The sequence below is a fragment of the Dreissena polymorpha genome, unplaced genomic scaffold, assembly GCF_020536995.1.
Source record: "Dreissena polymorpha isolate Duluth1 unplaced genomic scaffold, UMN_Dpol_1.0 chrUn032, whole genome shotgun sequence".
In the NCBI taxonomy this organism is placed as follows: Eukaryota; Metazoa; Mollusca; class Bivalvia; order Myida; family Dreissenidae; genus Dreissena; species Dreissena polymorpha.
Window position 1 is genome coordinate 220161 of NW_026273346.1, and position 6172 is coordinate 226332.

Consider the following 6172-nt stretch of genomic DNA (forward strand, 5'->3'; position numbering starts at 1 on the left):
CTATTTATTTCAACCCCGATACCAATGCGGTAGAGAAGATCACGACCTTCGAGACAGATTATATGTGTCTTGTGTTACATATTGTCAAGAAATATGTAAAAGGGACATTACTGTGTTACACTAAATACTAGATCCCATAAGAGTTGTCTCTACTGTTAATCTTGTGTTTATATGACTATGCTTAATATTTCATGTGCGTAAAGTGTCGTCCCAGATTAGCCTGTGCAGTCCGCGCAGGCTTATCAGGGACGACACTTTCCGCTTTTATGGTATTTTTAGTTTAAAGGAAGTCCCTCCTTACCGAAAATCAAGTTAAGGCGGAAAGTGTCGTCCCTGATTAGCCTGTGCGGACATGTACGACACATTACGCACATAAATTAAGCCCAGTTTTCTCAGAACAAGACACATATCATTATCTCAAAGAGCGTTCTTATACGTTGTCAGTTACGACGAGTAAAATTAAATAAGCAACAGCGGAGTTTTGGCAAATTGTGTAATTCACAGAGTAATTTTACACATGCATTATTATAAAACATGGGTTTTATTGCAGACCGCCTAATACATAATAGAGTCAGATATAACTTTATAAATGTGTACACAATTTATCTGCATGTAATAATCACAATTGAATGAATTAATACATATATGAAATTTGCTCCTAACGGAAGCTTTCAATTTTCGTGTGCAATTTGGTTTATCTGCCACAGGTTTTGTTCATCAACATACAGGGAGAAAACTTTAAATATTGCAGATGGACATTAAAGGGGCCGTTTCACGTTCACTTCAATAAAAAGTAAATATCTTTTAATCATACTGCTTTGTTACATGTTTTGGTTAGTTTTATTTAAACTTTGTAAAAAATAGTGTTTTTTTTATAGAAAATTTCAAAAATCCCCACAGGAAAAACACGTTTATTTGATTTTAAAATATTACACAATTGGCTTAAATAATCACCCGGAATAATTTCGTCAGAGTTGGTAATAGAATTTAAGCCTCACGAAAATATGTATATCCAATCCGGGACATTCTACTTGCTATTCCATGTGATTCCGTTGGGTTCATTTAATTTGAAAATAATGTAAATGCATATTTAACGGGACAACTGATAAGTGATGTTAAGTAAATGGCGTCGTCCATGCTCATAGCTTTGCCACACGATGCCACAAAATAAAATTGTGCAACATTACAATAGCATCGGTGTCCTTAAACGAGTTCATTATATGTTTTTATTTAGTTTAATAGATTGTTGATATATATATATATATATATATTACATGGACAAGTGCACACTAATTAAGTCATAACCACAAGTAACTTGATATTGAAATGAACTGCACATGCGCATAATCAATTTAGCGCGCTAAAAATTCATGAATCCGTTTTTTAAGTCACTATGTATATTGCATTAAATCGTATTTAGTTTATGCATTGTCATCACAATTCTACTAAAACAAAACATAATCATTGTCTCCGATTTACATGAACAAACTTTCAAAAATAGACTTAATCTTGGTGATATCGTTTGTTTCCGATTAACCCAGGCCTATTCCATACAAAACAACCGATGTTAATCCGAGCTTTGTTGTTTCAGTTAATGCCCACTAAATTTAACAGATAAAGTGCTTACAGTTCAGTCGCTGATAAAAGAGCCGTCAATCATAAATATATTTTTAATTATGTTCACAAAAGAAATACAGTTTAGTGAAATAAACGTTACTTTTCTTTATAAGTACAGATGCGATTTAAGCATGGATTGCATTGTTTTCGTTTTACAGCGGCTGAAAGACCAATTCTAAAATTAAGGTTCGATAATCTGTATGACTCTTACTCTAAATACTCTTAATTACTTTTAAATATTTTTGCGTATAATATTACCTCCTCGCCTTGCGAGGTAAACGACATACAGCAACTTGAATACCTCTGACAAGCATGCTGTTAATTGCACTATAAGTTTGTGTTTTCAAACATTTAAGTCGCGTGGCCTGTCAACAAGTAAAGTGAGATGCACCCTTTATAAACGCTTGTCTTGTCTGATGTGATATATTATACCGTTGACACACAATATCATCTTACAAAATCGCATGCTGAAGGTAACATGTTTATATTAAAAAAAAATAAAAAAATAAAACGTGTTTTAACATACTCCTTATTTTTACAGGTACAGGCAGATTTATGGGCTTATATCTGCATACAATGAGGTATTGTAGCAATGAACATTCTCTTTAGCTTTATCATGACATCTCTTAGAATCTAAGAATATGCTAAATGCAAGCTGTTTAAAATTAGTTGGTTCAAAGAATTGTCTTCACGTCGTATCCAAAATTAATTATCTCAATATAAAACGGAGTGTTGCAACAAGGAGACCCGTTTATTTTAAGCCATTTTTAGGTTAATTTATTTTACCTCAATTAATTGATGTCGTTCTGCATGTAATGTGCAGACTAAATTGTGTATGATGGCTAAAATAAAAAGCGGTACGACGCGCAGTAAAACCGTTGGTCATTTGTCCACATGGATCTTCAAACTTGCATACCAGGGTGAAAGATCAACTTGGTTCACAGGGGTTTACGCACGGGCTGGACATAATGTAAACACACTGTTAAGAACTTAATTTTTCTTTGGTGCATTAAAGACAGTTTTTCTTGAATTGTCTGTTGATATCATAAGATTTTACAATAAATCATTGAACACGTCTGAAATTGGTGCCAAAATATCACGTTATGTGCAGCACCTGAACACTATGCGTACACATCGAATTTTCGGCCACGAACACAGACTTATTAAAGGGGCCTTTTCACAGATTTTAAATTTTCAGCTTGTTTTAATTGTCAAAAGATGCATATAACGGCTATATTAGAGCATGGTAAATGTTCAGTTTTACTGTTTCCTCACAAATATCATAACTTAATCGAAATTTGCGAATCTGAAACAACTTTTTCAAATTTTGTCAAATTACCAAAACGTGAAAAGGCCCCTTTAAATAAGATAATTCTGGTGTATTTCACATTGCCAAAAGCAGCACGAAAAACTCTTTTTTTTGCAATTGTTGAAATTCTTAAGAAAAATTGTTTTAAAAAGTTATTTGAAGAAAAGCACCACATAAAGGTGCGTTATCATCTATTAACTTTGAATTCGTTACCCCACCAAGTCACGTGATCACACACCTTGACTACGTTTGGGCGTGCTTTGCCATATGTTATTGTTATTAGACCGTTTATTCGATGTTATGGAATATAATTTCTGAAACAACTATGAAATTAAATATTCAAATGAACAATAATATATATATTAAGATAACTCTAATGTTACTAATTCATGCATGAGGCTTAACTGTCTTCCATCTGACCAGTGAAATGTATTTACATTCATACTGAAAACCTAAGATTAAAATAAATAAATAGTCCGAATTATGTGCGAATAATTTTTAACTTACGCATATCGTTATCTTATTGTATACTTAATATATGCACTATTATTTTTTTCGACTTAATTACTTAAATACAAACATGTTATTTTCAATTGGCAATACTTGCACTATTATAACATATTAACAATTGTAAACACGAAATACATGAAGAAAACCTAAACAGGCTGATACATACCAACTCCATGATACATTCATGTCAAACATGCGTTAAACAAAACGTTCAATAAACCTTTACATTCGATGCCTTTTGATAACCTCGTACTATCTTAGATCTTGGCCTGGTTATTCGTCAAAATTAATTAAATTACCAGCTACATGGATCTATGGCTGGATGGATGGTTGGATGGATGGATGGATTAATGGATGGATGGCTGGATGCATGGATAATTGGATACGTGCATGCACGGATACATGCATGGGTGAACGGACGGACGAGTGGATGGATGCATTGATGAATGCACAGATGGATTGACGCATCGATCAATTCATGGATTGATTGGCGCATGGATTGATGCATGGGTGGATGAACGCATGAATAGACGCATGGGTGGATGCATGCATTGGTGGACATATGGATGGATGCGTTGATGGATGGAGGCATGCATTGATGGACACATGGATGGATACGTTGATGGGTGGACGCATGGATGAACGCATGGATGAACACATGGATGGATGAACACATGGATGGATGCATTGGTGGATGCAGCGATGGATGAATGGATAAATACATGGATGGGCGCATGTATAAATGCATGGATGGGCGCACGGATGAATACATGTATGGGTTGATGGTTGTATTGCTGGATCCATTATATTCAAATAAGCGAAATACTCTCTCCTCGGTATGAGAAATGTTAAAACCACATGATCGTGTTATGAGTATAATCAATCGAAATCGGGAAAATAGTAAATCGTTTAAAACTCTTTTAATCGATAATTAAAAAAAGACAACGTCTATGACTGATATGTGCGAACAATTCTCATATAATAACAATATAATTTTCACGAACAAGTGGTCGTTGACTACATAAAAATTCGTGTTATAATTTAATGCCACTACAAGAAAAACATAATATGGGTATACACTATAATCCTTATTTTGTTTTAACTTCGAATTGCCATCGGAGGTATCATCATGAAACTTTATGGGTAAATATATTTAATTGAAAGCACATGCAGCGTACAAGATCTATAACTATTGATACCATAATTGCATGGTCATAGCCCTTGTTAATGTTTCATGCTTAACATCTGTAGGCGGTTTTACTCCTTTCGACGCGAACACCATATGATTCACAAATTTCTCTCTAAATTTAACTCATCAATCCAAACTGGCAGAGCCATACACGCAATTGTGTATTATCGTGTGTGGGACAAGAATGTGGGTTAGAATTTTCTATGATGTTTTAAAAGAATTTCGCCCATACCAGGGTGGTCAGTGTAGGCCTGCTCACATTTTCTTAGTTCAGTAGCTTAACCAGTATTAATGGCTCATTCTCACGCTATCAGCTTAACTAGTATTAAGGGCTCATGCTCACGCTATCAGCTTAACCAGTATTAAGGGCTCATTCTCACGCTATCAGCGTAACTAGAATTAAGGGCTCATGCTCACGCTATCAGCGTACCTAGAATTAAGGGCTCATGCTCACGCCATAAGCTATGATGCTATGATGGTGATGGTGAAGGTGGTGATGATGATGATGCTGTTTATTTTTATTATTATTATTATTAATATTATTATTATTATTATTATTATTATTATGATGATGATGATCCAGTAATTATGATGATGAGGAGAATTATAACGATTTTCGAGAAAAGTGAACACAAATAAAATTACCATGAGCAAAGGTAAATAACTCAAATATGTCACTAAGCTTCATTGCAAGTCAACTTTGAATTTCTTCCCTTAGCTCATTTTAATCGAACGTACACATTGTGTATTCATTAAAAAGCAAGTAAGAAGTTTCGCTTGTGTTGCCTTATATTACATTCACTTGTTGATTCTTTTAAATGATGCGTGTTGATTAACACAATCCAAACACATCACCGTGAACCCATTTTGTTTTACAATTTGTATTATAGTTTCGCCCGTAGTATTTTCTGGAATGGATTCTACGCATGATGATGCCAGTCATTCTTGAATTGTGTGTAAGGGTCTTTTAAACTATCTGATGACTTACAAACAAACACTCTAATGTACGTGTCCGAATTCAGACAATGTAGATTTCTAACAACTCTTTGTGTCTTTTTGCTTGAAAGGCTATAATCATTTTCGTTTCCTAATTAATTTGGAATTGCCACATTTGACGAAACACAAATTTTTATTTGGATAGACACAAACCCGTTAAACTATTTTAATCATGGACTAAGGAATAAGTTCATGATTAATCACCATAGACATTATTTTGCCAACATACATATAATATATCTTTAACAAAAAATAATTAATGGACACATTTTGTCTTTTCATATGTTTAATACTGAGTATGATGGTTTCAACGCAAAATTAATTAAAACATTAAACATCCACTAGCTTGGCCTATGATGGTTGACGAACAATATGCTGTCATGATGTCTAACGTATACAATGAACGTCCTTACATTCAACGACCACATTTGTGCAAAATGAGTTTATTATGCACCATTTGACCCCTAAATTGCAGTAATTGACGTCAATTATGTGTCGTTTGGTCTGTGAAAGGTTTGTATAATGGGCCTCATCCATAGAGTTTATTGATC